Consider the following 22,150-nt stretch of genomic DNA (forward strand, 5'->3'; position numbering starts at 1 on the left):
CCACCACCACCATCGTACCACCACCGCCACCCACATTGCCACCGCTATATCACTTGCTTACCATCGTAAACAGTAAATATTTACTTTATTATATATTGCGATGACAATCCAATCAATCGATTCCGTTACGTATTTCCTGTAAACACAGCGACGAGTGACAAAAGGTGATGAGTGAGCCTTGTTGATCGTCTGAGTGACACTTGCGTCGATCACTTAAAATAACAGAAGCCCCCGTTGCTCTTAGCAACACCAGTCTAAATGACGACGTAATTTAAGGTAAGGATAAGGACATCTCGAAGGTGTCTCGAAGGTGTCCTTAGCACCTCCTCCTCCCGGCCCCTTTTTTTCTTTTTCTTTCTTTTAGTGGGTGAACTTCATTTGTCACACGTGGGAGACCTGGAGCCTGGAGCCTGGAGTTTGGAGCCTGGAGTTTGGAGCCATGGTTACAAGCAGCACGTTGAGAAGAGCAGGTAGTGGAAAAAGGAAACGACTGATGATGATGATGATGATGAGAAGGAGGTGGAGGACGAGGGGGAAGTTGATGGTGATGAGGTTGATATAATGATATAATGATGATGATGATGATGATGATGATGATAATGAGGATGAGGAGGAGGAAGAGGGGGAAGTTGATGGTGATGAGGTAGATATAATGATAATGATGATGATGATGATGATGATAATGAGGATGAGGAGGAGGAAGAGGGGGAAGTTGATGGTGATGAGGTAGATACAATGATAATGATGATGATGATGATGATGATGATGATGATGATGATGATGATGAGGATGATGATGATGATGATGAGGAGGAGAAGAGGAGGAGGAAGAGGACGGCAACGACGACGAAGGTAAGTTGATGGTAGCGATGGTGGTGCGGTAGAAAGAATAGTGATGAGGTAGTGATGATGGTGATGGTGATGGTGATGATGACGGCGGCGACGGCGACAAAGATGACAAAACAGCCAAAGCCAAGGTAAAGCGATTTTTAAAGACGACCAGAAAGAAAAAAAGGAGACCAATTTGACAACAAGAAGGAAAGCCTTAAGGCTGAGCGAGCGGAGCGGAGCGCGCGCGTGTGTGAGAGGTGGAGTGGGAGTGGGGGTGGGGGGTTAAGGAGGATGAGGCGGAGCAAGGCAGAAGTGGGGGGGGGGGGGGGGGGAGGAGAGCGGGGAGCGGGAGCGGGAGGAGAAAAATATGAAATAAAAAAAAATACAAAAAATAGATAATAATAATATTTTGAAGAAGAAAAGAAGAAAGGAGTCGACGACGACGAAATAAGACATTATTATTATTTATTATGTATTTAGACGTCAATAGCAGTTGCACTTCTGTCTTCCCTGTCGATAGGGGGGGGGCGGGCACCTAACCTCACCCGACGCCACCGCACGCATACTACTATTACTACCACTACTACTACTACTACTACTGTTACTACTAGCAGTGTTACTGCTCCTGCTGCTGCTGTTGCGGCTACTGCTGCTACTATTACTGCTGCTAAGCTGTGTGTAGTAAGATGTTCTTCTCCGTCTTGTAGTTACTACAAACCCATGTTATTTCCCGCTGCTTCTTCTTAGTCGTTGGTTATTATTATTACTCTCTCTCTCTGGCAAATATTGGATACGGTATACTCGCTGCTATAAGGTAAGGTAACATGTTCGACTTTCGACTCCCTTCTTTTTGTGTAGCATCTCTTAAAGTGCATCGTCACCAACCATCAATTGTCCCTTCTCATCATCATCATCATCGTTATTATTATTATTATTATTATTATTATTATTATTATTGCTTCACCACAAATATGCCTCACCCCCCTTATCCTCCTCTTCATCACCACCACCATCACCACCACCACTTTCATCATCATCACCACCATCATCATCATCATCATCACCATCACCATCATCATCATCATCATCATCATCGTCATCATCATCACCACCACCATCATCGTCATCATCATTATCCTTCGCAACAACTGCAGCAACAGCAGCTATAGTAATATTATCACTTCTTTCCTTTGTTTCATAATGTGATCGAATGATAAAGTGTGTGTGTGTGTGTGTTAGTGAGTATGTGTGAGGTATTTTCTTTCCGGAGAAAAATATTTTCTTTGCGAAGCAGCAGGACTTGGCAATATACATACATACATACATATATACATACATGCATATATATATAATACACACACACACACACACACACCACACACACACACACCACACACACACACACACACACACCACACACACACACACATATATATATATATATATATATATATATATATGTATGTATAACGAATTCAGAATGAATGACTGCGTATAGAAAAAACGCGCTTCTGTCCATATTTCTATCTAAACATATCGACAAGATGTTGATTTCCCTGTTGCTGCCGAGCCCCAGGTAAGCTCAAAACAAACGGACCTGTGATGATTTGATAAAACCCCCAGATATTGTTGTATAGTCCCAGATTAACCCTGACCGAACAGACCTACGATAAACCACTAGATGCTGCTGCAGCTGTTGTTTTTGCGTGGCTCCGGGTTAGTCCGAAACTAAACCACGAGATGTTTATTTTGGAATGAAAAGAGGAACAATAGAAATAAAAGTACATAAAGGTTTCTTCAGCTACTCAATTATTCCATTAGGCGACATACCTAGCTAGCGCTGACCACAGCCAATACATTGTCTGCCTGCTTCAAGGGATTCCACTACTAAATTATTCCATTCTTATTGCACGATATTCAGCTGTTAAGTTCGTCCGTCAATGTGTTCAAATTCTTTCACTGTTCACACGTTTATAAAACAAGTTTCTGAAAAATTTTAACTTGTCTTGTAAATAATAATAATAATAAAAGACATGTGAGCAAAAATGAATGGAAAGAAAAAAGGTAGAAAGCTCAAATAGTTAACTTGCAAACCAGCTTGTTAGCTCGGCTAATTGAAGAATAGACACATAGGTATCTAAATGAATGCACACATTGGCATATAGACAAATAGATACTAAATAGACACGTTGGGAGATAGATTGATTGTTGCTGATTCGGACCACCGCACGTTTCTTAGGATTCTTGTGACTATGTCTAAAATAGATGAATTATTAGATAAACAGATGGATAAGTAGATAGAAAGATACTAGAAGAAGGGGATGGATGAAAATGTCGATGAGAGGAGATAAAACATAAATAGAAGTGACGAACGTTTTTGCATTGCACGAGTGGTTATAGATATGAAAAATTAGAGGTAGATATACTTTGAAGCATGTATTTATGTAGAGTGCATCTCTTTCGGCCATATCTTTGCAGTTCTTTTCCTTCGGTCATTCGTTATCTTGTTCAAAGCTTAGCAATTCAGAAACCCCTGCTCCCCATCACCCCCTTTTTACAAACATGCCAACACATTTGAATGGGTCTCAACCTCATATTCGATAATCTGATTCGATCTCTATAAATCATGGCCCACGTAACTGCTATGTTGTAATACTTACTATAGGACTAGGAGATATTATCTGGAAAAAAGTTTGTGACTGTAACTAGAGTCCCGGTAGGCAGTTATGATACAATAAATAAGAATAAAGCAATTCAGTGTGACCAGATCACGTAAGAGGCATGTTAGTCCGACTTGCTAATTATGAATCGCATAACTGCCAAGTTTTATCGGAATTGTTCTTTAACGAATGTATTGTATTTATTTACGGCTGACATGTGATACATGCTTTGGTTATTAATTTTAGCCACTACGGCCAGGCCATGCTAGAGCACTCACCGCCTTTATGTAATGCATTCTTATCGGAAACTAAATTAAAATAGAAATCGTGATTTAAAACAACAAACACCCTGTTTATCAAATAATTCATTGTAATGTTCTTGCGAAAATTCATACCTAGACATATTCCATTATATCCCAAAGACATAGATGTCCTTAGAAGACCTTCAGCTCACTCATTTATCACAAATATTTTGCCTGTAATAATAACAATGGAGTTCATTCGAAAGATCCCTCTAGAGTAATGTTACTCGTCAGGGTGCGTATTTCGGAGGTTAAGGAGTTTCTCCAGGTCGAGTCGCAACTTCTCCATAATTGAGAGGTCATATCTCCGGTACATCGGACATGTGATTAGAATGTCGCAAGAAAGAACGGCAAGGCAGATTCTTCCTGCTGATCCAACCGGTAGGAGACCAAGGAACTGATCAAGAACGGGATGGCTGGATAATATTCATTGCCTCAATTGGTCACGCTTGGGAATCCAACCGAAAAATGTAACGATGGTTGCTTTTGAAGGATGCTATGGAGTAAGATGCCTGATGACTCTACCCCTACAACTCTCCCAGGAATAATGGGTAGAGAAGATGGATAGAGGGGTGGATGGATGGATGGTTTTAGCAGGGACAAGACCTACTCAGACGAAGTATATTTCCTGGTTATTTCTAAGACACAATACAATATTATTTTTACTTTCCCAAGAATAAAAATCTTCACTATTTTTCTCAAATTAAGAACTTGCAATTAAATGTACGAAGGGAAAAAGTTAAGTCGAATTTAAAACGATTTTATGCCTTATAAGGTTTTCGCGGTGACCACCCTCAGTCATCTAAACAAAAGGAAAAGTTCACACTTGAAAATCTGCTTGTCGTCGCTTCTTTTTTTTTTCGACTTGTCAACACCGAATCATGAGTGCTAATTGACCGTTATACTTTAAGCATATATTTGTGTCTGTTATATACCACTTAACCTACTGAAATAGTCAACAGTATACATGTGACACCAAACTGGCCATGTAACTTCTTTAATGATTGTTAATGTCTCCAGACAAAGTTGTTGCCAGGGAGATAATGGTTCTGGAACCCGAGTCATCGTCCTATACAACAAACGGTGGCTTCGAAAACTTCCATAAGTATAGAGAAACAAACCCAGGTTGGTATGTGTGATCGGATTAAAATTTAGCGTGTGAAGAGAGATTAAATGACAGTTTTGTACATTACATACTTGTCGGTAATGAAATAATGAGTCAACCCCTACTTATTTGATGTCAAGACCTCGTGTTTAAACTCTGATAAATACCGGACTCAAATGAACTCATCCACTCTACCAATTAGTGTTTGTGTTTTATACCAACCAAACCACTCACTGTTTCAGCACATGCTCTCAAATGGTAAACACTCATTTCAACAACTCACTTTTGATTCTTAACACTTAATTAAATTGTATTATTCCAAGAACGTTAGTGTGTATGAGTTTGCGTATGTATGGTAGAGATAAATGGATAGATAGATAGATAGATAGAGAGATATATATATAGAGAGAGAGGTGGGGAGACTTCGGTTTGTTAGGTTTCTATTGCCTATGGTCAACAGTTGGTCAACAGAGCATACACAACAGTACTTAGTGTTTGAGGCTTTGGTGGCGGAATAATCCCCATAATTAAGAACGTTATTTGAACTGATTTCTTCTTTAAATACCAACCTGCCTTAGAACTTTCATTAATTAGCCATCTAACACTGATTGCACTTTACCTTTCAAGAAGTCGTGCTAATTAAAAGTGACAGAAAACTTCAAATGTGTTGTGACAAGTTCTTTTTTTTTTTCAAGTCGAACTTCTTCTGCTAGGGCTTGGCTAGAATTACAAAATCTACAAAAATTGCTGTTTGTTACATTATTATTATTATTATACATTGAATGTAAGGCGTCGAGCTGGAAGAATCGTTAGAGCACTGGCCAAAAGGCTTGGCGGCATTTCTTCCATTTTTTACGTTCTGAGTTCAAACTCCGCCAAGGTCGACTTTCTCTTTCACCCCTTCGAAGCCGATAGAATAAGTATCAATTGAGCAATGAGGTAGATGTAATCGACTAGCCCCCTTCCCGAAAATCCCTGGCATTGTGCCTATAATAAACAAGATTACATTATGACTTCTTCCACCTTTTAGATATTCTCGTTGCAAGCAACAGAACATCAAACCAAGCTTCACGGGAAAAAAGAAAAATAATTATTTTCTTAGATAAAAGCCATGATGTGATATTACGTTTGTTTACGTTATTAGTGATGAGGTGGGGACATGCAGTTTCTTTGGCACCATTTATCCATCCTAAAGAATCATAATCTTATTGATTAGTTTCACTTTTGATGAGAAACAAAATTGTACATCTTAGGAGGAGATGAAACGGAATTTTTCAGCGAGCCTGCCATTTCTAAACGTTAATTCTAAACGTACATAAAAGTGGAAATCGTTTGATTACGATAGGAAACAAGACCTTAGTATCGACTCACAATGATCTTACTGCATGTTGTCACGTGAAGATGTTACAGTTTCATACAAATCTTACTATCGATGTAGATCAATATCTTCAATAATAAACATCACAGTACACTTTTGTTTCAGCAGTGTCAACAGCATTTTAGTCGATGTTTTTTCATTTTTTTCTGAGCGTGACAATTATATAAACTGATGAATAAAGGTAGTAAATTTTAGTGGTGTTAGCACTCTCAGCATTAAGTTTGAAGTTTGAGCAGAAGTACCCGAGTGGAAAACGCGACTAGAAAATTTAAAATACAAAAAAAAAAAAAAAAAAAAAATGATTCTTTCCTGTTATTAACGACCAATTTTGCTTTATAGTTCTATATTTAAGAGATGAGGAATTATGTACATTATTTACATTTGACGGATATTCGCCCTCATCTTTTTTGTTGTTAACATAACATTTCGGCTGATATACCCTCCAGCCTTCATCAGGTATCTCGGGGAAATTTCGAACTTGGGTTCTCATTCCTAAGGTATTTTACGATGTTGTTGTTGTTGTTGTTGTTATTATAATTATATGTGGGGGATGTGCAATTTTGATTTATTTAATAAAGGATTACCAAACAAACTATTGCACTCTTAAGACGCGTGAAATAGTAGATCAGCGGACTTTCGGAACAGCCATCACTTTCTCATAAACAAGGAAAAGAGAAAGAAACCAGATAATTGTCTTTTTGTGCAAAAAGATTTTTTGACCAGATATTGATTTAAAAAAAAAACATTTTTGCCATCAAATTACGCATCCTTTTCCGGTACATTTTTACTGGAACTTTTCTTCTGGAGGTAGATATGTATCCCGAAAGTTCGCCGACCAACTAACTACTCGTAATAGTTTATTTACGAATCCTTTTGTAAATTAAAAAAAAATTCGCTGGAAGCACCGAAGAACTATCGTTTAGTGCTGGATGCTTGAGAAGGAAATGATGTATCCTTAATGCAATTTTGGTAATAATAACAGTTTTAAAATGTGGAGTGAGTAAAATATCACAAAAGTATCTGACGGATATTATAATAATGCACCGGACTAGAGACTTCACCACCTCTCTTTCCCTTCCACCTACTTATCTTCCTCTCTCTCTCTTTCAAACTTTTCCTTATACCTAATTTCACTATGACCGATTACACAAGTGTTATTAATAAATTAGGTAAGCAAGAGGAATGTTTCGTTTACTGATGAACTGTTCAATTACGAAATATAAATCTAAGAAAGGTGTATTTTCCGGTATACAAGTCGACGTGGTACGAGGGGTACCGAAAAGGAACCGGAGACGTTCTCTGTGGGACAAGCCCTTTGTAGTTCATGCTTCCGCCGCTAGAAGCCACTTGATATAACTCTCAGGCATCAGTTTGCCGACAGGAGTCGTCGGCTGTAGCTGTACTGCCACGTGATGGTTTTGCAGTGCCTCTCCCTTGTTCGTCGATTTTTGTGATGCTGAAAACGAAGGAACCGATTGCTTCTGAGAAATCCTGTTTTCTGCCGAGGAAAACAGCGGCTAAAACAGTTGTCAAGCTTCAAACAGCTTACAACGACACTGCCATGAGCAATACACAAGTTTACAAGTGGTTTTTACGCTTGAAGACCAACTTCGTTCAGGATGACCGTCGACCTCCCGAACGAATGAAAACATCATGAAAATTCACGAACTGATCTTGGAGGACCGTCACCGAACAATTGACGAACTTGTTGTTATGACTGGTGTGTCCTGGAGCTCCTGCCAACGTATTTTGAGCGAGGAATTGCGACAAAATTTGTGCCTCACTTGCTCACGGAAGATCAAAAACAGTCACGACTGAATGTGTATCGTGAACCGAAAGCGCAGTTGGAAGTTGATACAGATCTTTTTTCGAAGGTCATCATTGGTGACGAAAGCTGGTGCTACGGAATTTGAAGACGGAGGCGTTAAAAGCATCACTTCGTGAGAGATCCAGCACTTCTTCGAACAGTGAAAAACGATCCTGGACCGATGCATTGCTTCAAATGGAGAATACTTAGAAGGCGATAAAAGTGTAAACATATAAAACTAGGTGAATAAAATAATATTGCAAAATTGCGGTTTCTTTTGGGTTGTCCCTCGTGTAAACATGGAGCGTAAACATTCAAACATCGTCACTATCTTTCGAAATCCTGTTGCTTTTTCACGTAGAAGTTTTTGTCCTCCAAACTCATCTTGTTGTATAAGTCGAGCTGCCTTTTTTCGGCTGTAAATTGTGGTCAGAAAAAATTCGACTTGTATGTCAAAAATACGGTATATTTAATGAATTAAGAAAAGAAGTGGAGAAAAATATTTCTAGTGGCGTCTTTTCGACTGGGAAGAAAATCATCTTTAATTTTCCGATGATGGATTTCTTGAAATTTGATAGAAATTCAATCGTTTTCTGAAATTAATTTTAGTAAAATCTTCGTACAATATTATAAAGTGCATAATGCGTATTCTCTGTCTATTCATCATATCAGCACTGTACATTACTGAGGACCAAGCCTTTGTGTTATCTGGTCTGAACAGACGCATGCATAGCCGTCCCACAATATTAGTTGGGTTAGGGTTAGGTAAACATAAAATATTTTGCTTCTTTTTCTTGAGAAATCTGAATATCCATTGCAAATAAGAGACTGACTAAAAGAAAGCAGGAAACTCTTATTTGTTTTACCTTTTATATAATTTTGTTTTCAAAGCAACTTGCCATATATCTGAAAGTAACGTATAAGAGATTTGGAGTCAGCTGACTTTCGGTGTATAGTGACAGTCGAAAAAAAAAAGAATCCGTCAAAGGTTTCTTTAACGCCAGGTTAAACAACTGAAGATGTACGGAAATAGACTGGACAATGCAATAAAAGCAATGTATCCAAACTACCACACTGCCAGTGGCCCAGCAACAAAATTTGCTAAGGGGGTGCAAACCCAGGTCCTAATTTTTTTAATGAAAAATGTGGATTTTTCCAATGTTAACATTAAAACAAATGCAGGTATAATAATTTTCATTATTATGAGGATCGGCTGAAATGTTCATAATCTGAGCAAGACATTCTCAATGGAATGTGACCAAATGAAGTTCATTTTCTAACATAGTTCCTCTTACTGTCCACACTCTTCCATAAGTAGTTGCAGTGCTTGGGTCGCACTGGTGAAGAAGCTTTATTGATGATCAAAATGGTCATCAACAACAGATAAGATGTTCTGGTGCTCAGCTGAGTGTTTTTCTATGTTGGGAAACAGATGATAACCAGAAGGAACCAAATCACTAACATAGGGAGCATGATCAACCAGTGCAAAGCCAGTCACATACAGCAGCCATTGAAACCAAGGATTTGTGTGCTGAAGCATTGTCCTAATGAAACAAGTTTTCATCAGTTTTTCTGGGTGTTTGGTCTTGATAGCCTTTCATAACTGCCTTAGGAAGTTGGTATTGAAATTTTCCATTGATGGTGTGATCATTTTGAAGATAGCCAATAAACACAATATTTTTTTCATTAATGCATAGTATATATAATAATGTGAAGTATATTTTGCATATTAAAATGTTTAATTTTGGAAATGTATCAAGCAGAGCTAAAATAAGCAGTAAAAATACAAATTGCAAGTATTTTAAAATGTGGGACACTACATGACAAAAACTAACAAAAAAGGAAGAAAATAGTGGTGCTTGTGTTCCAAATGTACAATGAGAAGGCTCAGGAGAAGGAAAGAGAGATGGGGTCGAGGAAAGGAAGTTAGAAGGAAAGAAAAGAATGAAAAGTGAAATGATAAATTGGGGATCTGAAATGATTACTAGGCTGGAAATTGGCCCCTGTGCCGGTGGCACGTAAAAACAGCACCCACTACACTCTCAGAGTGGTTGGCGTTAGGAAGGGCATCCAGCTGTAGAAACACTGCCAGATCAGACTGGAGCCTGGTGCAGCCTCCTGGCTTCCCAGGCCCAAATCGAACCATTCAACCTATTCTAGCATGAAAAATGGATATTAAACGATGATGTCTTACCTATGCACTGGTCAAGTAGAAAAATGATGAGTGACAAAAAATTAGATTGTCTTTTGTTACCAAAAATGTGAAGAAAGGCAGTAGAGAAGGTTAGGGAAGAGCAAGTAGGAAGAAAGAGAGAGTGCGGATAAATAAGGGAATAAAGATAGACAGTAGATAGTTGACAGAGATGGACAGAGGAAGAAATGGAAGGCAGTAAAGAGAGAAAAGCAGCAGATATGTAGAGAGGTAGATAGAGGGGAGAGAAGAAGGACAGAGAAAAGAGACAGTCTTGCACCAAATATTTCTCATGAAGTTTTCGACCAAATTTTCCGGCAGTAAGAAAATCCTCGGAACTACCCAGGAAGTTTTCGAACAAATTTCCCGGAAGTCAGGAAATCATCGAAACTTCACAGGAGATTTTCGACGTAATTTTCCGGAAGTCAGAAAATTCTCGGAACTTCCCAGGAAGTTTTCGACCAAATTTCCTGGAAGATAGAAAATCCCCGGAACTTCCCAGGAAGTTTCGACCAAATTTCCCGGAAATCAGAAAAACCTCGGAGCTTCCAAGGAGGTTTTTGACCAAATTTTCCCGGAAGTAAGAAAATCGCCGGAACTTCCCAGGTAGTTTTTCGACCAAATTTCCCAGAAGGCAGAAAATCCTCGGAACTTCCCAAGTTTTCGACCAAATTTCCCAGAAGTCAGAAAATCTTCCGAACATCCCAGGAAATTTTCGACTAAATTTTCTGGAAGTCAGAAATTCATCGGAACTTCCCAGGAAATTTTCGATCAAATTTTCTGGAAGTCACAAATACATCGGAAGTTCCCAGGAAGTTTCGACCAAATTTTCCGTACGACAGAAGTTCCTCGGAATTTCCCAGGAAGTTTTCGACCAAATTTCCAGGAAGGCAGAAAATCATAGGAACTTCCCAGGAAGTTTACGACCAAAATTTCCGGAAGTTAGAAAATCATCGGAACTTCCCCGGAAGTCATCGACAAAATTTTCCGAAAGATAGAAAATACTCAGAATTTCCCAGGAAGTTTTCGACCAAATGTTCCGGAAGTAAAAAAATCCTCGGAACTTCAAGGGAAGTTTTCGACCAAATTTCCCAGAAGCCAGAAAATCTTGGGAACCTCCCAGGAATTTTCGACCAAATTTTCTGGGTGTCACAAATTCATCGGAACTCCCCAGAAAGTTTTCGACCAAATTTCCCGGAAGACAGAAAATCTTCGGACTTCCCAAGAAGATCTCGACCAAATTTTCCGGAAGTTAGAAAATCCCCGGAAGTTCCCCGTAAGTTTCGACCAAATTTTCCGGAAGTCAGAAATTCATCGGAACTTCCCCGGAAGTTTTCTACCAAATTTCACGCAAGTCACAAAATCTACGGAGCACCTCAGGAAGTTTCGACCAAATTTCCCGGAAGTTAGCAAAACCCCGGAACTTCCCCGGAAGTTTTCGACCAAATTTACCGTAAGATAGAGAATCCTCGGAACATCCCAGGAAGTTTTCGACCAAATTTCCTGGAAGAAAGAAAACCCTCAGAACTTCCCAGAAAGTTTTCGACCAAATTTCCCGAAGACAGAAAATCCTCGGACCTTCCCAGGAAGATTTCGACCAAATTTTCCGGAAGTTAGAAAATCAGCGGAACTTCCCCGTCAGTTTTCGACCAAATTTATTGATCCTAGGAACATCACAAAGTTTTCGACCAAATTTCCCGGAAGGCAGAAAACCCTCGGACCTTTCCAGGAAGATTTCGACCAAAATTTTCCGGAAGAAAGAAAATCCTCAGAACTTCCCAGAAAATTTTCGACCAAATTTCCCGAAGACAGAAAATGCTCAGGACCTTCCCAGGAAGATTTCGACCAAAATTTTCCGGAAGTTAGAAAATCAGCGGAACTTCCCCGTCAGTTTTCGACCAAATTTAGTTAAGATAGAAAATCCCCGGAACATCCCAAAGTTTTTCGACCAAATTTCCCGGAAGGCAGAAAACCCTCGGACCTGTCCAGGAGTTTTCGACCAAAATTTTCCGGAAGTCAGAAAATTCTCGGAACTTCCCAGGAAGTTTTCGACCAAATTTCCTGGAAGATAGAAAATCCCCGGAACTTCCCAGGAAGTTTCGACCAAATTTCCCGGAAATCAGAAAAACCTCGGAGCTTCCAAGGAGGTTTTTGACCAAATTTCCGGAAGTAAGAAAATCGCCGGAACTTCCCAGGTAGTTTTTCGACCAAATTTCCCAGAAGGCAGAAAATCCTCGGAACTTCCCAAGTTTTCGACCAAATTTCCCAGAAGTCAGAAAATCTTCCGAACATCCCAGGAAATTTTCGACTAAATTTTCTGGAAGTCAGAAATTCATCGGAACTTCCCAGGAAATTTTCGATCAAATTTTCTGGAAGTCACAAATACATCGGAAGTTCCCAGGAAGTTTCGACCAAATTTTCCGTACGACAGAAGTTCCTCGGAATTTCCCAGGAAGTTTTCGACCAAATTTCCAGGAAGGCAGAAAATCATAGGAACTTCCCAGGAAGTTTACGACCAAAATTTCCGGAAGTTAGAAAATCATCGGAACTTCCCCGGAAGTCATCGACAAAATTTTCCGAAAGATAGAAAATACTCAGAATTTCCCAGGAAGTTTTCGACCAAATGTTCCGGAAGTAAAAAAATCCTCGGAACTTCAAGGGAAGTTTTCGACCAAATTTCCCAGAAGCCAGAAAATCTTGGGAACCTCCCAGGAATTTTCGACCAAATTTCTGGGTGTCACAAATTCATCGGAACTCCCCAGAAAGTTTTCGACCAAATTTCCCGGAAGACAGAAAATCTTCGGACTTCCCAAGAAGATCTCGACCAAATTTTCCGGAAGTTAGAAAATCCCCGGAAGTTCCCCGTAAGTTTCGACCAAATTTTCCGGAAGTCAGAAATTCATCGGAACTTCCCCGGAAGTTTTCTACCAAATTTCACGCAAGTCACAAAATCTACGGAGCACCTCAGGAAGTTTCGACCAAATTTCCCGGAAGTTAGCAAAACCCCGGAACTTCCCCGGAAGTTTTCGACCAAATTTACCGTAAGATAGAGAATCCTCGGAACATCCCAGGAAGTTTTCGACCAAATTTCCTGGAAGAAAGAAAACCCTCAGAACTTCCCAGAAAGTTTTCGACCAAATTTCCCGAAGACAGAAAATCCTCGGACCTTCCCAGGAAGATTTCGACCAAATTTTCCGGAAGTTAGAAAATCAGCGGAACTTCCCCGTCAGTTTTCGACCAAATTTATTGATCCTAGGAACATCACAAAGTTTTCGACCAAATTTCCCGGAAGGCAGAAAACCCTCGGACCTTTCCAGGAAGATTTCGACCAAATTTCCTGGAAGAAAGAAAATCCTCAGAACTTCCCAGAAAATTTTCGACCAAATTTCCCGAAGACAGAAAATGCTCGGACCTTCCCAGGAAGATTTCGACCAAATTTTCCGGAAGTTAGAAAATCAGCGGAACTTCCCCGTCAGTTTTCGACCAAATTTATTGTAAGATAGAAAATCCTAGGAACATCACAAAGTTTTCGACCAAATTTCCCGGAAGGCAGAAAACCCTCGGACCTGTCCAGGAAGATTTCGACCAAATTTTCCGGAAGTCAGAAATTCATCGGATCTTCCCCGGAAGTTTTCGACTAAATTCCACACAAAATCTACGGAGCACCCCAGGAAGTTCCCCGGAAGTTTTCGACCAAATTTACCGTAAGATAGAGAATCCTCGGAACATCCCAGGAAGTTAGAAAATCCCCGGAACTTCCCCGTAAGTTTTCGACCAAATATTCCGGAATTCAGAAATTCATCGGAACTTCCCCGGAAGTTTTCGACTAAATTTCACACAAAATCTACGGAGCACCCTAGGAAGTTTTCGACCAAATTTCCTGGAACTTCCCATGAAATTTTCGACCAAACTTTCCGGAAGTCAGAAAATCCTCGGAACTTCACAGGAAGTTTTCGACCAAATTTTCCGTGTGTAGTGGAACAGCTTGAAAGGGGATGATCTTGGATTACTACGTACAACAACTGCTGGATCAAAGCACCAAGGATCATAGAACAAAACGAACACGAGCACTGCTCCTCGAGGGTAGCAAGAGTTTTCATAACTATAATTGGCTGTGTGCATGATGACCGACGGCTACAAGCAGCAACAGTACTACCAGGACTGATCTCCTGATAAGGAGCTCCCCCCTCTCTCTGCTGCCACCGTCGCCACTACAGGACTGCTAGATAAAAAAATGACCCAGGATTCTTTAACAACCCCACTAAACATTACATACATACATTAGAAAGAGAATGACCAGAAAATCATGTGGTATCCTTTAAGCATTTAATTTATAATTCAAACATAATTGCAAAGAAGTTGTAGTAAATAAGGGATTTAGAATAATGCATAAAATCTCTTACACTTTTCTAGAATAGCGGTACAAACGGTGCATAGGTCCATTTAGCAAAAATTTCCATATGAGCCAACTATACCGGAATTTCCCAGGAAGTTTCTGACCAAATTTTCCGGAAGTCAGAAAATCCTCGGAACTTCACGGGAAGTTTTCGACCAAATTTTCCGTACGATAGAAAATCCTCGGAATTTTCCAGGAAGTTTTCGACTAAATTTCAGGGAAGTCAGAAACTCATTGGAACTTCCCAGGAAGTTTCGGACCAAATTTTCCGTACGATAGAAAATCCTCGGAAATTCCCCGTAAGTTTTCGACTAAATTTTCCGGAAGTCAGAAATTAATTGGAACTTCCCAGGAAGTCTTCGACGAAATTTCTCGGAAGTTAAACCCCCCGGAACATCCTAGGAAGTTTTCAATCGAATCCCCCGGAAAACAGAAAATCCTCGGAACTTCCCATAAATTTTTCGACCAAACTTTCCGGAAGTCAGAAAATCCTCGGAACTTCCCTGGAATTTGTCGGCCAAACTTTCCGTACGATAGAAAATCCTCAGAATTTTCCAGGAAGTTTTCGTCCAAATTTCCTGGAAGGCACAAAATCTTCGGAACACCTCAGGAAGTTTTCGACCAAATTTCCCGGAAGTTGTAAAATCCCCGGAACATCCCAGGAAGTTTTCGACTAAATCTCCCGGAAGACAGAAAATCATTGGAACTTCCAATGAAATTTCGACCAAACTTTCCGTAAGTCAGAAAACCTCGGAACTTCCAAGGAAGCTTTCGACCAAATTTCCCGGAAGTCACAAAATCTACGGGACCCATCGGGAAGTTTACGACCAAATTTCCCGTAAGTTAGCAAAACCCCGGACCTTCCCCAGAAGTTTTCGACCAAATTTACTGTAAGATAGAAAATCCTCGGAACATCCCAGGAAGTTTTCGACCAAATTTCCCGGAAGTCAGAAATTAATCGGACCTTTTTCGCCAAACTTTCCGGAAGTTAGAAAATCCTCGGAACGTCCCAGGAAGTTTTCGACCAAATTTACCGTAAAATAGAAAATCCTCGGAACATCTCAGGAAGTTATCGACCAAATTTCGCGGAAGCCAGAAAATCCTCGGAACTTCCCATGAAATTTTCGACCAAACTTTCCCAGCAGATTTTCGACCAAATTTTCCAGAAGTCAGAAATCCTAAGAACTTCGCCGGAAGTTTTCGACCAAATTTCCCGGAAGTCAGAAAATCTTCGGAACTTCCCAGGAAATTTTCAACCAAATTTTCTGGAAATCAGAAATTCATCGGAACTTCCCAGGAAGTTTTCGACAAAATTTTCCGGAAGATAGAAAATCCTCGGAACTTCCCAGCAGGTTTTCGATCAAATTTTCCAGAAGTCAGAAATCCTAAGAACTTCCCAGGAAGTTTTCGACCAAATTTCTCTGAAGTCAGAAAATCTTCGGAACGTCCCAAGAAATTTTCGACCAAATGTTCTGGAAATCAGAAATTCATCGGCACTTCCCAAGAAGTTTTCGACCAAATTTCCCGGTATTCAGAAAACTTAGGAACTTCTCAGGAAATTTTGGACTAAATTTCATGGAAGTTAGAAAATCTTCGGAACTTAGGAAGTTTTCGACCAAATTTCATGAGGTGGTTTTTGCACGTTTTATAGCAATATAACTGGAATACTATTTTGTACAGATGCTACTTTGCTTCAGAAGTTGGTTTGTCATAAATTCCCTTGGGAATTTTAAGCCCAGCTTCATCACTTTTATTTATTTATTTTTGTTCTTTGTTTTTGCTTTGAAACGAAATCTAGCTTCAAGCATCTTATACGGATAATTTTTTGACACTATTTTCTGAAACTGGTAAAATTATGTAGGGGGTGCAAATTTTGATCTTGCACCACCTGAAAATTCCAAGGGGTGCAGGTGCACCCGCTGCACCCCCTGTTCCCGGGCCCTTGCACACTGCGTCCCATGTAATTCACCAGTGCCACGTCGGAGTGCACAGTATGGTCCTCAGTTTGGCAGAGATACTGCGGATCGTGCCTAATCGTTCGGTTGACTACCTGAGTGCCATAAGACTGTCTCACCAGAGTTGACCAGAAACTGCATAACAACAATCTGAGACCCCTTCCGTCACGAGACAGACCATAGGATTGCACCTAGAAAGTTACCCTCCCAGGCACAAGTCCAGGCAAGGTTGTTTTATGAAAGACCAGCAGTCGCCCATGCATACCGGTCTCCCCTCTCCACGCTACCAGTGTTATCCAATGGAAAGGCAAAGGCCGATACAGCTTGGCACCTGTGACGTCGCAACTCATTTCTACAGCTGAGCGAACTAGGGCAATGTGAAATAAAGTGTCTTGCTCAAGAACACAACACGCATCCCGATCCGGGATTCGAGCTCACAACCTCACGGTCGTAAGCCCGACGCTCTAACCACTGAGCCATGCGCCTTCACATAACAACAATACCACCGCAAAAACTGTTAAGCCTGACTTGGTGCTTGCACCTCAGCAACTACCCGTGTGTAGTGGAACAGCTTGAAAGGGGATGATCTGGGATTACTACGTAACAACAACTGCTGGATCAAAGCTGACCAAGGATCATAGAACAACAACGAACACGAGCACTGCTCCATCAGAGGGTAGCAAAGAGTTCATAACTATAATTGGCTGTGTGCATGATGACCGACGGCTACAAGCAGCAACAGTACTACCAGGACTGATCTCCTGATAAGGAGCTCCCCCTTCTCTTCTGCTGCCACCGTCGCCACTACAAGGACTGCTAGATAAAAAAACTGACCCAGGATTCTTTAACAACCCCACTAGAACATTACATACATACATTAGAAAGAGAATGAACCAGAAAATCATGTGGTATCACTTTAGAGCATGTAATTTATAATTCAAACATAATTGCAAAGAAGTTGTAGTAAATAAGGGATTTAGAAATAATGCATAAAATCTCTTACAGCTGTTTCTAGAATAGCTGTACATACGGTGCATAGGTCATTTAGCAAAAATTTCCATATGAGCCAACTATACCGTCTTCAGAGAAGAAGAATTAAGGAATTTCCTTTTCAAATAATATTAGTTGTTACCATTTCCATTGTCGAAGAATTAAGGAATATCTTTAGTAAGAATTCTCAATTACTAAGAGAGCGAAAGTTGACTGAGAAAAATAACGCAAGAATGACCCAGGGCACGAATTTAAATAACAAAAACGACAATTTATCAGGAGATTGATAAAAATTTCATCATTAAAAAGAAAAAAATTGAATTCTCTTGCTTGTTATTCATGTTTGTGTGCATACGTACGGATGTATACGATGTTTAATGTGATAGCTGTACATCTTTTACTTGAAACAAAGCGACTTAAGTGAATATATATATATATATATATATACTGCATCTATATATACACTCATTCTCGAGTTTGATGGACATATAGCGGTACGTAAGCCGACTCAAGAAATCTCAAGAGAGACTTTTTATTGATATACCTGAAGAAACAGAGAACGGGTCGAAACATGTGTTGTACCCAATAATGTCTATTACACATTCCATCTCCTCTTTTATTAATATTGTTACCCCAACCGCCACTGCGAAGTTCCTGCAATAAATCTACGGATAACAACAGGGAATCGAAACTGTGCTGGTTCTTTACTCGTCATCTATTTATGCATTTTGAACAATTTCTCCTTTATATATATATGTATATATATATATATATATATATATATATATATATATATTATATATATATATATATATATATATATATATATGTGTGTGTGTGTGTGTGTGTATGTGTGTGTACACATACATATACAAGCATATATATATATATGTATATGTATGTATGTATAATTATACACACACGCAACCAAGGTGCATTTCATTCCTGGCTCTCTTTTCTCATTTCGTATCTCCTTTCCTCCTTTCGTTTTTTCCTTGTCTTTGCCTGGACTTTCTTCTTGTATCCGACGAAGGACTCTTGCCCAAAATGTTATAAGTTCACTGCATTACTTTTCCCTTCTTTGAACGTCAACCTCGTAACGGACTTTTGCTGATTTTGTGTGATTTTACATACATACATACATACATACATACATACATACAAACGTATGTACGTACATACATACACACACACACACACATACATACATACATACATACATACATACATACATACATACATACATACATGCATACACACATACATACATGCATACATACATGCATGCATGCATACATACATGCATACATACATACATACATACATACATACATGCGTAGGTACGTACATACATACATACATACATACATACATACATACATACACACATGCATACATACACACATGCATACATACACACATACATACGTACATACATGCATGTATACGTACATACATACATACATACACACATACGCATCACACACACATGTATATATATATGTGTGTGTGTGTGTATATATATATATATTTACACACATTTATGTATTCATGTGTACACACGCACGTTTATGTGTGCATGCATGCTTGTAAGTACGTGTGTGTGTATGTGTGTGTACGTGTGTGTGAGTGTGTGTCTTCGTGCATGTGTGAGTGTGTGTGTGTTGTGTGTGTGTGTGTGTGTGTGTGTGCACTCTCGCGCGCACGTGTGTGTGTGTATACAGTGTTTGGGAAAACCGCCAACATTCACTCGTGTGTTTACTCTAGCGTGTCGTAAGGCTGGGATAAACAAGAATACTTAAGGAACACTTTTCTTGATAATAATGATAGCAGCATCAGGCTGAGCTTCCAAGCAAACCATAGCAATGATCAACGAACTGTGTCAAAGAGAAAAACCAACGTTTTTGAAGCGGTATTTCACTAAGTGATACATTCCCAGAGAAAATTCCATCGGGGGTTCCTTTCTCTTTCTATTTTCCTTTTTTTTTGTTTAAAGAAAAGGGTAACTTAAGCATGAAGTATTCAGTTTTAAGTGTAAAGAATCGCAAAACTTAACTGTCAGGCGTTATCAAAAATGTAAAGCGAATATTTATTTACTCTTTTACTTGTTTCAGTCATTTGATTGCGGCCATGCTGGAGCACCGCTTTTATAGTCGAGCAAATCGACCCCAGAGCTTATTCTTTGTAAGCCTAGTACTTATTCTATCGGTCTTTTTTGTCGAACCGCTAAGTTACGGGGACGTAAACACACCAGCATCGGTTGTCAAGCGATGTTGGGGCGACAAACACACACACACACACACACACACACACACACACACACACACATATACATATATATATATATATATACATATACATATATACGACGAGCCTTTTTCAGTTTCCATCTACCAAATCCACTCACAAGGCTTTGGTCAGCCCGAGGCTATAGTAGAAGACACTTGCCCAAGGTGCCACGCAGTGGGACTGAACCCGGAACCACGTGGTTGGTAAGCAAGCTACTTACCACACAGCCACTCCTGCGCTTGTGATTTTAACTTTCACAGCGGATGTGTGTGTGTGTGTGTGTGAGCGAGTGCGCATAATTTCTAACATTGGCTCTGGGTCAGACGCTACACAGGTTTTTTTGACGTTTCCACTTCATCTGGCGACTGGTGACCTCTTCACCTCTACATGGATTCTTTTTATAGCAGTTACTCTATTTATGGCAGAATCTTAAGAATAAATTACAATTTTAAAGACTCTAATAATAATATATTCGTACCATCGGCCAAAACAGGAAATCCTGGCAGGAGACCAACGTACACGCGCTCGCACAGACACACACACACACGTACACAGGCGTCCACACACACACACAGCTGCAAAAGACTCATCTCCCGTGCAAGATGCTAACCCCATCACCACTACCAAAAGAAAAAAAGGAAAAGAAAATTATCCACATCTTCAAGTCAATAAACCGAGATGCCAATACGTTTGTAACAGATCTGGACACGGTTGACAGAGTTAAACGCTTAACGCTCCGCGCAACTCACGCGAGATGTAAGAAACACACTCTTCTATGATAACCGTATTTGCAAGTTATTAAATCCCACAATGTCTGAAATCGGCAGAGTAAGCAAACAGAGCCGAAGCAGAATCATCATCATCATTATCATCATCATCATCATCATCATCACCATCACCATCATTAAACAACATCATCATCATCATCATCATCATCATCATTATCATCATCATCATCACCATCATCATCACCATCATCACCATCATCATCATCATCATCATCATCATCACCATCGTCATCATCGTCGTCATCATCATCATCATCGTCAACATCATCACCATCGTCACCATCATCATCATCATCATCATCATCATCATCATCATCGTGAACATCATCATCACCATCGTCAACATCATCATCATCATCGTCAACATTATCATCATCGTCGACATCATAGCCATCATCATCATCATCATCATCATCATCATCATCATCATCATCAAGAAAGCAGCTAAATCCCTCCTTTTGGACGTGATGCTACATCCGTCATTAAAAGGGTTACTAAAATGAACGACAGACACCTATACAAGCCGACACACATCAACATCGTGGAGTTCTATATTCAATAATTAAACACCTATTTTTAAAAGCACTTTTGTCCACAAGAAAGTACACTACGATAACCGAACAGTAAACCAGGGTCATAACGCACAACTTAAGATCTTTGCTTTGCTGAAGCCCCACAGACAAAAACCAAACAATGATAAACATATCTCGATCTGATGATGGGTAGGCAGCAAAGATTCAGTTGAATAAACGTCATCAATCTTTTATACACCATTGCGCGAATGTACGAATCTTCTGACATGCAATTGTATTAATATCACAACTTGCCCTCTCTTTTGCCTTACAAAATTTGTTGTGTACTTCATAGATGCCTTCAAAATATATTCAGTGTATTTTGTTCTGCGTTCTTAATGTACATATGTGTGCATGCATGTTGGAGTTATATGCTTACTGACATGCGTTAGTGTGTATGTGTGTGCATGTATGTGTAAATATGTATGCATAAATGATTAAAAGAATTTAAAATACATACAAACAATGTTAAAGATGCATGTCACTTTGTGGTCTGGAAAAAAGTGTTCAAATTATAGAAAGGAAGTCCATTGGACAGCGGTTGAAATAATTTCAACCCGGAACAGCTTCGTACAAAAAGTGCAGGAAGAGGGGATTAAGGAAGTTGGTTCAGGTGATATTCGGGATTTACAGCATACTGATAATCAGCCCCTCATCTACGAAGAACATCAAGAATTAAGAGAACGCAAGTGTCTGATTCAGGAAGCAAAGAGACCCCTCCACAACAGAGATGTTAGTGATGTAAATTCGTGTTTTAAGAGAGCCTTTCAGAAAAATATCCAACTTTTGAACAACATATGCAAGTTTCAAGATCTGCAATGATAGCATTGAATCTTTATAAGGGAGAGTCACAGGCTTGTAAGAAGAAGCAAAGCAGTCGACCCTTG

General features: G+C 39.6%; 1 protein-coding gene across 3 annotated transcripts in view; it reads left to right on the plus strand.

Annotated features, from left to right (window-relative positions):
• Positions 1-1,603: 1,603 nt before the first annotated feature.
• The window catches only part of LOC115218320 (anoctamin-7-like), a 139,235-nt gene continuing 118,688 nt past the window's right edge, over positions 1,604-22,150 (plus strand). For 2 of the 3 annotated variants that reach the window (XM_036508460.1, XM_036508461.1), the window contains exon 1: positions 1,604-1,644. The gene's annotated coding sequence lies outside the window, so the exon portion shown is untranslated. The remainder of the gene's footprint in view (positions 1,645-22,150) is intronic. The other variant, XM_036508462.1, reaches the window with a different exon arrangement.

Source organism: Octopus sinensis, linkage group LG13 (genome assembly GCF_006345805.1).
Source record: "Octopus sinensis linkage group LG13, ASM634580v1, whole genome shotgun sequence".
Taxonomy (NCBI): Eukaryota; Metazoa; Mollusca; class Cephalopoda; order Octopoda; family Octopodidae; genus Octopus; species Octopus sinensis.